The sequence below is a fragment of the Bombina bombina genome, chromosome 4 (genome assembly GCF_027579735.1).
Source record: "Bombina bombina isolate aBomBom1 chromosome 4, aBomBom1.pri, whole genome shotgun sequence".
NCBI lineage: Eukaryota > Metazoa > Chordata > Amphibia > Anura > Bombinatoridae > Bombina > Bombina bombina.
In genome coordinates this window covers 36,397,089-36,408,257 of record NC_069502.1, presented here as the reverse complement: position 1 = coordinate 36,408,257, position 11,169 = coordinate 36,397,089, and the positions used below count along the sequence as shown (strand labels likewise).

The 11,169-nt window shown below is 43.2% G+C and overlaps 2 non-coding genes across 2 annotated transcripts; both read right to left on the bottom strand.

The window, feature by feature from the left end:
- Window positions 1–2,370: 2,370 nt before the first annotated feature.
- On the bottom strand, window positions 2,371–2,443 carry TRNAV-CAC (transfer RNA valine (anticodon CAC)). The gene has a single exon. It is a non-coding gene; the product is annotated as a tRNA-Val (tRNA).
- Window positions 2,444–2,578: 135 nt separating this feature from the next.
- Window positions 2,579–2,651, bottom strand: TRNAV-AAC (transfer RNA valine (anticodon AAC)). Its single transcript has one exon. It is a non-coding gene; the product is annotated as a tRNA-Val (tRNA).
- Between the last annotated feature and the right edge of the window lie 8,518 nt (window positions 2,652–11,169).

Here is an 11,169-nt window from a genome sequence, read left to right as displayed (position 1 = left end):
GTTTGTGTGCCAAAAGAGAAAAGTTGTCAAGACTCAATTATTCCCATCTCCTCTACAATATATTCCTTTAATACTGGCATTGACTATACATAGGCTTACCAGAAAGTCCCAGTTTGACTGGGATTGTCCCTGTTTGGAGGCGCTGTCCCAGTGTCCCACCCAATTGATTCTGTCCCAGTTTGCCAGGTGTCTGGTATTTGACCGGACAGTCCGGTATTTCTCAGGGATTGCCTGGTATTTCGGGGCTGGACTGTACTGTGAAGTCAGGATCAGACTGATATGCTTCAGGAAAGTTCTTCTCTGTGAAAGGCACATGTTGAGCAAAAAGAGGCTGCTTCTTGGGTGGTAACTAGCCACAGAGCAAGCTATTATGCTTTTGTTCGTTTTAGTCCGGTATTTCTGTTTGCTGTCTTTTTAAAAAAACAGACATTTTTGGGTCCATTCTGTCCATGTGCCTTACTGACTGCCTGGAAAACTTTGTTTACAGTCAGTGGCAATGTGAAACTAATTAGTGCATCGCTGAATAGCGCAGAAGTGAGTGACGTCAGTCACAGATGTGCGGCCAGTGTAAGGGTCGGCAGCATGTGAGGTACAAAGCACTATGGGACATGCAGTTGCCATGGTAGCAAGAAACTAACAGTCCACCCCGGGTGACACTTTAACCCCAGCAGTGCCAGTGACTAGGGCAGGGTATTCTCCTGGCACACCTGGCTTTGTGGTCACATAATGAGCATCAGGCTCCAAGCCAAGGGCTACTGCTGGTCACTGAGCAGGCATTGCTATAGCAGCAGCTACATGAGCTTAGTAGCAGACACTGTGTAAATAGCTATATATGTAACGTTATTTATCCTGTGTGTACAGTTCACATTATGTTATGTTTACAATAAAGCTACGTGAACATTAGAAAACATTTCCACTATATGCTTAGTGGTTTCCATAGTAACGGTGACAGAGCACCGCCATCTTGTTATAAGACCTTTGCCTTTCCTTTGCAGATCCCTTCCGGGGTAAGTGTTCACATGTGTGTGGAGTCTGTGTGCTAGGTAAGTGCCTGTTGTAAATTACGCATTACCTCTGTAATATGTGCATCAGGTGCTGCTCTGTAATTCTGGGGAACTGCTTAGCAAAAGCTGCCCTTTGTGATAGGCAGTGATCACAAAGATTAATTTACTCTCTGGAAAATTAGTTCCGGTCGGCAATCGCCACACCCCCTCAACCACGTCCCTGACCACACCCCCACTGGCACGGCACCAGGTGGTCCCAGTTTCACTTCTAAAAATTATGGTACACCTAACTATACATTAAATATCAAGATGGCTACAGTTTCCTGCAGAATATGTAGGTCTGCTCTTATATTGACTCTCATACATGCTTTGTAAATGTGTGCCCCCTCGTGAAAAAAAATGCCCCCCCATTTCATTTGTTCTGGAGCCGACCCTGTATATGCCTCTCCTTTACATCCAGAACCCTACAAAGTGAGTAGAGAGATTTAGATAATTTTGCTCTTATCTTAGAAAGGCTCACTCATCCACTTAAAATCATTGGGAGACAAAGGACAACCATAACTTTTTAAAAAGACCATTTAAAAAAGAAAAATCAATACCCACTCTTCAATAAAGCAGTTAACACGTATATAAGGATACTCTGGATGAGGATAAAAGCGACAATTTTGTTACTGTTCCTATAATATTTCCACAAAATAAAACTTACGGTTCTTGATTAATATTTTAAATTACCGAAGATCATTTTATATTAAAAACCGTTTTTAGGATTATTACATTCCGTTAAACACCTTATCCTTCCTTTCTCTCTTAGGGCCTAAAATCATCGAGAGACAAAGGACAACCATAACTTATCAAAAAGACTATTTAAAAAGATCAATCATGACTTCAGATGTTTCTCTTGTTTACTACTTAACGCTGTTCTAGAAAGCCATTTAGTTTTATCAAGATACCTCTAAGTATTACAAAATTACAGTAAAAGCAGAATGATAAACCTCGGATTTCCAAAGAAAAAGATACTGATTAAACGGGGAGAAAAGCCTAAAATTAGCTCAGGAATAAATAGACAAAATTTACCACTTTTACGTCCAAAGCCATCAAAATTACAGCAAAGGGCAAAATTAACACTTTCTTTGATTCCCAGTATAAAACAGCATTTTTTCTGCTTAGTTTCGAACCGACATCCCAACACATCCTGGGAGGCACACAAAAGCCCCATCAGTGGGATGTTCAGAAGAGATTAACACAAGCTTTACATCTGCACATCCATAAATACCAAGAATTTATGTTAGCATTGCATGAATAGCTATCAGAATTACAGTTAAAGAATTAATTAGAACACTCTCTGATTTCAAATGAGAAAAAAAATTGTTTCTGCCCGGTTTCGAACCGGGGACCTTTCGCGTGTGAGGCGAACGTGATAACCACTACACTACAAAAACTGATTGAAAAGGTGCATCCACTCTTTTACCACGAGTGGTATAACTGGTAGTAGTTCGATGTAAACAACACAGGATATGCAGAAGTTTCCAAACTATGCCGTAATGGAAGAAGGAACTTTCACCGGTCCAAAAGGATGTTTCTGCCCGGTTTTGAACGGGGGACCTTTCGCGTGTTAGGCGAACGTGATAACCACTACACTACAGAAACTGGTTGTATATCCTGCTGGCTCCGCTAATCTTTTTCTAATGTGTAGAAAATATGGCTCCAGATGAACTTTAGTGTGATCTGTCCCATCAGTGGAATTTTCAGAAGAGATTAACACAAGCTTTACATCTGCACATCCATAAATACCAATACCATTTGACCTAATACTCCTCCTACAACATTTCATCTTTAAAAAAAAGGGGATGAGGATAAAAGACACTTTTGTTACTATCCCTATAATATTTCCACATATTTTTTAAATTACCGGAGATCATATTTATTATTTAAAACCATTTTTATGTTTATTACATTCCGTTAAACACCTTATCCTTCCTTTCTCTCTTAGGGCCTGATGCTCAAAAACTCCCCAGTGTGGAGAGAAATCACACAAAATCTTTGGGTTTTTTTTGGAGCATTATCTTGTTATGTATATGCCTCTCCTTTACATCCAGAACCCTACAAAGTGAGTAGAGAGATTTAGATAATTTTGATCTTATCTTAGAAAGGCTCACTCATCCACTTAAAATCATTGGGAGACAAAGGACAACCATAACTTTTCAAAAAGACCATTTAAAAAAGAAAAATCAATACCCACACTTCAATAAAGCAGTTAACAAGTATATAAGGATACTCTGGATGAGGATAAAAGCGACAATTTTGTTACTGTTCCTATAATATTTCCACAAAATAAAACTTACAGTTCTTGATTAATATTTTAAATTACCGAAGATCATTTTATATTAAAAACAGAATTTATGTTTACCTGATAAATTTCTTTCTCCTACGGTGTATCCGGTCCACGGCTTCATCCTTACTTGTGGTATATTCTCATTCCCTACAGGAAGTGGCAAAGAGAGCACACAGCAGAGCTGTCCATATAGCTCCCCCTCTGGCTCCGCCCCCCAGTCATTCGACCGATGGTTAGGAGAAAAAGGAGAACCATAGGGTGCAGTGGTGACTGTAGTGTACAAAAATAAAAATTTAAACCTGACTAAATGCCAGGGCGGGCCGTAGACCGGATACACCGTAGGAGAAAGAAATTTATCAGGTAAACATAAATTCTGTTTTCTCCTACATTGGTGTATCCGGTCCACGGCTTCATCCTTACTTGTGGGAACCAATACCAAAGCTTTAGGACACGAATGAAGGGAGGGAACAAGTCAGGTAACCTAAACGGAAGGCACCACTGCTTGCAAAACCTTTCTCCCAAAAATAGCCTCCGAAGAAGAATAAGTATCGAATTTGTAAAATTTGGCAAACGTGTGCAGAGAAGACCACGTCGCTGCCTTACAGATCTGTTCAACAGAAGCCTCGTTCTTGAAAGCCCATGTGGAAGCCACAGCTCTAGTGGAATGAGCTGTAATTCGTTCAGGAGGCTGCCGTCCGGCAGTCTCATAAGCCAATCGGATGATGCTTTTAAGCCAGAAGGAGAGAGAGGTAGCAGTAGCTTTCTGACCTCTCCTCTTACCAGAATAGACGACAAACAAGGATGATGTCTGTCTGAAATCCTTTGTTGCTTCTAGATAGAATTTTAAAGCACGAACCACATCTAGATTGTGTAACAAACTTTCCTTTTTAGAAACCGGGTTTGGACACAGAGAAGGAACAACTATTTCCTGGTTAATATTCCAATTGGAAAGAAAACCAGGCTTGGTACGTAAAACTACCTTATCCATATGAAACACCAGATAGGGTGAATTACATTGCAAAGCCGACAACTCAGAAACTCTTCTAGCAGAAGAAATAGCAACCAAAAACAAAACTTTCCAAGATAGTAGCTTAATATATATGGAATGTAAAGGTTCAAACGGAACCCCTTGAAGAACTGAAAGAACTAAATTTAGACTACATGGAGGAGTCATAGGTCTGTAAACAGGCTTGATTCTGACTAAAGCCTGTACAAACGCCTGAACATATGGCACGGCTGCCAGACATTTGTGCAACAAGACAGACAGAGCAGATATCTGTCCTTTCAGAGAACTAGCTGACAGACCTTTCTCCAATCCCTCTTGGAGAAAGGAAAGTATCCTTGGAATCCTAACTTTACTCCATGAGTAACCCTTGGATTCGCACCAACAGAGATATTTCTGCCATATTTTATGGTAAATTTTCCTGGTTATAGGTTTTCTGGCCTGAACCAGAGTATCTATAACTGATTCCGAAAACCCACACTGAGATAGAATCAAGCGTTCAATCTCCAAGCAGTCAGTTGCAGAGAAACTAGGTTTGGGTGTTCGAATGGACCTTGAACTAGAAGGTCCTGTCTCAAAGGTAGCTTCCATGGTGGAGTCGATGACATATTCACCAGGTCTGCATACCAAGTCCTGCGTGGCCACGCAGGAGCTATTAGAATTACCGAAGCCTTCTCCTGTTTGATCCTGGCTACTAGCCTGGGGAGGAGGGGAAACGGTGGAAAGACATAAGCTAGATTGAACGACCAAGGCGCTACTAAGGCATCTACCAATGTCGTCTTGGGATCCCTGGACCTGGACCCATAGCGTGGAACCTTGGAGTTCTGCCGAGACGCCATCAGATCCAGATCTGGAATGCCTCATATTTGAGTTAACTGGGCAAAAACCTCCGGATGAAGTTCCCACTCCCCCGGATGGAAAGTCTGACGACTCAGATAATCCGCTTCCCAGTTGTCTACACCTGGGATGTGAATTGCTGATAGGTGGCAGGAGTGATCCTCTGCCCAATTGATGATCCTGGATACCTCCCTCATCGCCAGGGAACTCTTTGTTCCCCCCTGATGATTGATGTACGCCACAGTCGTCATGTTGTCCGACTGAAATCTTATGAATTTGGCCTCCGCTAGTTGAGGCCATGCCAGGAGCGCATTGAATATCGCTCTTAGTTCCAAAATGTTTATCGGGAGAAGAGATTCTTCCCGAGACCATAGACCCTGAGTTTTCAGGGAGTCCCAGACCGCGCCCCAGCCTAAGAGACTGGCGTCGGTCGTGACAATGATCCACTCCGGTCTGCGGAAACTCATTCCCTGAGACAGGTGATCCTGAGACAACCACCAGAGGAGCGAGTCTCTGGTTTTCTGGTCCATTTGTATCTGTGGAGACAAATCTGCATAATCCCCATTCCACTGCTTGAGCATGCACAGTTGCAGTGGTCTGAGATGAATTCTGGCAAAGGGGACTACGTCCATTGCCGCAACCATTAGACCGATTACCTCCATGCACTGAGCCACAGACGGCTGAGGAATGGCATGAAGAACTCGACAAGCATTTGAAAGTTTTGACTTCCTGACCTCTGTCAGAAAAATTTTCATCTCTACCGAGTCTATTATTGTTCCCAGGAAGGGAACCCTTGTGACCGGGGACAGAGAACTTTTTTCTACGTTCACCTTCCACCCGTGAGACCTTAGAAAGGCTAGAACCATATCCGTATGAGCCTTTGCTTTGTGGAAGGACGACGCCTGAATTAAGATGTCGTCTAGGTAAGGTGCTACCGCAATGCCCCTTGGCCTTAGCACTGCAAGAAGGGACCCTAACACCTTTGTGAAAATTCTTGGAGCAGTGGCCAATCCGAAGGGAAGAGCCACAAACTGATAATGTTTGTCCAGGATGGCGAACTTTAGGAACTGATGGTGAACCTTGTGTATCGGAATATGCAGGTATGCATCCTTTAGGTCCACTGTGGTCATGTATTGACCCTTCTGGATCATTGGTAAAATTGTTCGAATAGTTTCCATTTTGAATGATGGAACTCTGAGGAATTTGTTTAGGATTTTCAAATCCAGAATTGGCCTGAACGTTCCCTCCTTTTTGGGAACTACAAACAGGTTTGAGTAAAAACCCAGTCCTTGTTCTGCTTTTGGAACTGGGTGTATCACTCCCATCTTTAAAAGGTCTTCTACGCAATGTAAGAATGCCCGTCTCTTTGTCTGGTCTAAAGACAAGCGAAACATGTGAAACCTTCCCTTTGGAGGAAGTTCCTTGAATTCTAGGAGATACCCCTGAGAGACAATCTCTAAAGCCCAGGGGTCTGGGACATCTCTTGCCCAAGCCTGAGCAAAGAGAGAGAGTCTGCCCCCTATCAGATCCAGTCCCGGATCGGGGGCTATCCTTTCATGCTGATTTGGTAGCAGCAGCAGGCTTTTTGGCCTTTTTTCCCTTGTTCAAGCCTTGCAATGGTTTCCATGCTGGTTTGGGCTGGGATGCATTACACTCTTGTCTAGAGGCTGTAGAGCTAGGGTCCGTTCCTGAAATTGCGAAAGGAACGAAAATTAGACTTATTTTTTGCTTTGAAAGCTTTATCCTGTGGAAGGGCATGGCCCTTTCCACCAGTGATGTCTGAAATAATCTCTTTTAATTCTGGCCCGAATAGGGTCTTACCCTTGAAAGGAATATTAAGCAATTTTGTTTTGGAAGACACATCCGCCGACCAAGATTTTAGCCAAAGCGCTCTGCACGCCACTATTGCAAAACCTGAATTTTTCACCGCTAATTTTGCTAATTGAAAAGCGGCATCTAAAATAAAGGAATTAGCCAACTTCAGTGCGTGAATTCTGTCCATGACCTCATCATAAGGAGTCTCCTTCTGGAGCGAATTTTCTAGTTCATCGAACCAAAAATACGCCGCCGTGGTGACAGGAATAATGCACGAAATTGGTTGCAGAAGGAAACCTTGTTGAACAAAATTTTTCTTAAGTAACCCTTCTAGTTTTTTATCCATAGGATCTTTGAAAGCGCAACTGTCCTCTATTGGTATAGTTGTGCGCTTAGCTAATGTTGAAACTGCTCCCTCTACCTTAGGGACCGTCTGCCATGCATCCCTTCTGGGGTCAACAATGGGGAACATTTTCTTAAATATAGGAGGGGGAAGAACAAATGGTACAGCTGGCTTCTCCCACTCCTTGGTCACTATATCCGCCACCCTCTTGGGTATCGGAAACGCATCAGAGTGCACTTGGACCTCTAAAAATTTGTCCATTTTGCACAATTTTTCTGGAATCACCAAAGGATCACAATCATCAAGTGTAGCTAGCACCTCCTTAAGTAGGGCGCGGAGGTGTTCTAGTTTAAATTTAAATGCAATGGTATCAGTCTCTGCCTGCTGACAAACTTTTCCTGTGTCAGAAATTTCTCCCTCAGACAGGCCCTCCCTCACCGCCAACTCAGATTGATGTGAGGGTACCACAGATAAATTATCCCCTGCGTCTGCTTGCTCATCCTCTGTATTTAAAACTGAGCAATCACGCTTTCTAGGAAAAGCTGGCATTTTGGATAAAAAGGCTACTAAGGAATTATTCATTACTGCTGCTAATTGCTGCATAGTAACAGCCATAGGCGCGTCAGATGTACTAGGTATCGATTGCGCGGGCAAAGCTGGCGTTGACACAGAAGGAGAGGATGATGAACTATCCCCACTACCTTCATTTAAAGACTCATCTTGGGCAACATCTTTAAAAGTGACAGTACTGTCCTTTATCTGTTTGGACGCTATTGCGCACTTTACACATACATTTAATGGGGGAACCACCTTGGCCTCCATGCACATAGAACATAGGCTATCTGAAGGCACAGACATGTTAGACTTAGGCAGAGTTTTAATGCAATAAAAGTTATTTTATACAAAACCGTTACTGTCTCTTTAAATAATAAAAGTGTACACTTTATTACAGAAATGTCAGAAAACCATCAAAGAAATATCCAATCTTTATGAAATTTTCATCACAGTGTCTTAATGCTTAGAAAGTATTGCACACCAATTTTCAGACAATTTAACCCTTAAATGCCCAAACCGGAGCTAATAACGGTAATTAACCGGTTAAAGACACTACAGTCCCACGCCACAGTCTCTACTGCGGCGTTTTACCTTCCTTAGGGGTTATTCAAATAAGTAATAAGCCTCTCCGAAGTCCTTTTCCAAGCTCTAGATACTCCACGTGAAGCTGCATGAACTGCCTAGTGAAAAGCAACTGCGCAACTGAGGCGCGAAAATGAGGCCTCCTTCCTCTGCATTCCAGAGTGAAGGGGCCTTTCTGACAAGATTAGGCGTCAATAAATTCCCCAAAAGTGTTTAATTTTAAAAAACACTTAAAATGTCACATAAACATAATAAAAACAGAATTTATGCTTACCTGATAAATTACTTTCTCCAACGGTGTGTCCGGTCCACGGCGTCATCCATAACTTGTGGGAATATCTCTTCCCCAACAGGAAATGGCAAAGAGTACAGCAAAAGCTGTCCATATAGTCCCTCCTAGGCTCCGCCCACCCCAGTCATTCGACCGACGGACAGGAGAAAAACAGGAGAAACTATAGGGTGCCGTGGTGACTGTAGTTAAAGAAATAAATTCATCAAACCTGATTAAAAAACCAGGGCGGGCCGTGGACCGGACACACCGTTGGAGAAAGTAATTTATCAGGTAAGCATAAATTCTGTTTTCTCCAACATTGGTGTGTCCGGTCCACGGCGTCATCCATAACTTGTGGGAACCAATACCAAAGCTTTAGGACACGGATGAAGGGAGGGAGCCAATCAGGTTGCCTAAACGGAAGGCACCACGGCTTGCAAAACCTTTCTCCCAAAAATGGCCTCCGAAGAAGCAAAAGTATCAAATTTGTAGAATTTGGCAAAAGTGTGCAGGGAAGACCAAGTCGCTGCCTTACATATCTGATCAACAGAAGCCTCGTTCTTGAAGGCCCAAGTGGAAGCCACAGCCCTAGTAGAGTGAGCTGTGATGCGTTCAGGAGGCTGAACGCTGCCGTCCGGCAGTCTCGTAAGCCAATCGGATGATGCTTTTCAGCCAAAAGGAAAGAGAGGTAGCAGTAGCTTTTTGACCTCTCCTCTTGCCAGAATAAACGACAAACAGAGAAGATGTTTGTCTGATATCCTTTGTTGCTTCTAGATAGAACTTTAAAGCACGAACTACATCTAGATTGTGTAACAAACGTTCCTTCTTTGAAACTGGATTCGGACACAAAGAAGGCACAACTATTTCCTGGTTAATATTCTTGTTGGAAACAACCTTTGGAAGGAAACCAGGTTTAGTACGCAAAACAACCTTATCTGAATGGAACACCAGATAGGGCGGATTACACTGCAGAGCAGATAACTCAGAAACTCTTCTAGCAGAAGAAATAGCAACCAAAAACAGAACTTTCCAAGATAACATCTTGATATCCATGGAATGTAGAGGTTCAAACGGAACCCCTTGAAGAACTGAAAGAACTAAATTCAGACTCCAGGGAGGAGTCAAAGGTCTGTAAACAGGCTTGATCCTGACCAAAGCCTGAACAAAAGCTTGAACATCAGGCACAGCTGCCAGTCGTTTGTGTAATAAGACAGATAAAGCAGAAATCTGTCCCTTTAGAGAACTCGCTGATAATCCCTTATCCAAACCTTCTTGGAGAAAAGAAAGAATCCTAGGAATTTTGATCTTACTCCATGAGAATCCCTTGGATTCACACCAACAGATATATCTTTTCCATATTTTATGGTAAATCTTCCTAGTTACAGGTTTTCTGGCTTGTATCAGAGTGTCTATTACAGAATCCGAAAACCCACGCTTAGATAAAATCAGGCGTTCAATTTCCAAGCCGTTAGCTGAAGGGAAACTAGATTTGGATGTTCGAATGGACCTTGTACTAGAAGATCCTGTCTCAAAGGTAGCTTCCATGGTGGAGCCGATGACATATTCACCAGGTCTGCATACCAAGTCCTGCGTGGCCACGCAGGAGCTATCAAGATCACAAGGCCCTCTCCTGCTTGATCCTGGCTACCAGCCTGGGAATGAGAGGAAATGGTGGAAACACATAAGCTAGGTTGAAGGTCCAAGGCGCTACTAATGCATCCACTAGAGTCGCCTTGGGATCCCTGGATCTGGACCCGTAGCAAGGAACCTTGAAGTTCTGATGAGACGCCATTAGATCCATGTCTGGAATGCCCCATAATTGAGTCAACTGGGCAAAGATCTCCGGGTGGAGTTCCCACTCCCCCGGATTGAATGTCTGACGACTCAGATAATCCGCCTCCCAGTTTTCCACTCCTGGGATGTGGATCGCAGATAGGTGGCAGGAGTGATCCTCCGCCCATTTTATGATTTTGGTCACTTCTCTCATCGCCAGGGAACTCCTTGTTCCCCCCTGATGATTGATGTAAGCAACAGTCGTCATGTTGTCTGATTGAAATCTTATGAATCTGGCCTTTGCTAGTTGAGGCCAAGCCTTGAGAGCATTGAATATCGCTCTCAGTTCCAGAATGTTTATCAGGAGAAGAGACTCTTCCCGAGACCATAGCCCCTGAGCTTTCAGGGAGTTCCAGACCGCGCCCCAGCCCACTAGACTGGCGTCGGTCGTGACGATGACCCACTCTGGTCTGCGGAAGCTCATTCCCTGGGACAGGTGATCCTGGGTTAGCCACCAACGGAGTGAGTCTCTGGTCTTCTCTTTAAATTTTAAACAGGGCACACTTTATTACTGAATATGTGAAAAACAATGAAGGAATTGTTCAAATTTTACCAAATTTTCACCACAGTGTCTTAAAGCATTCAATGCATTGC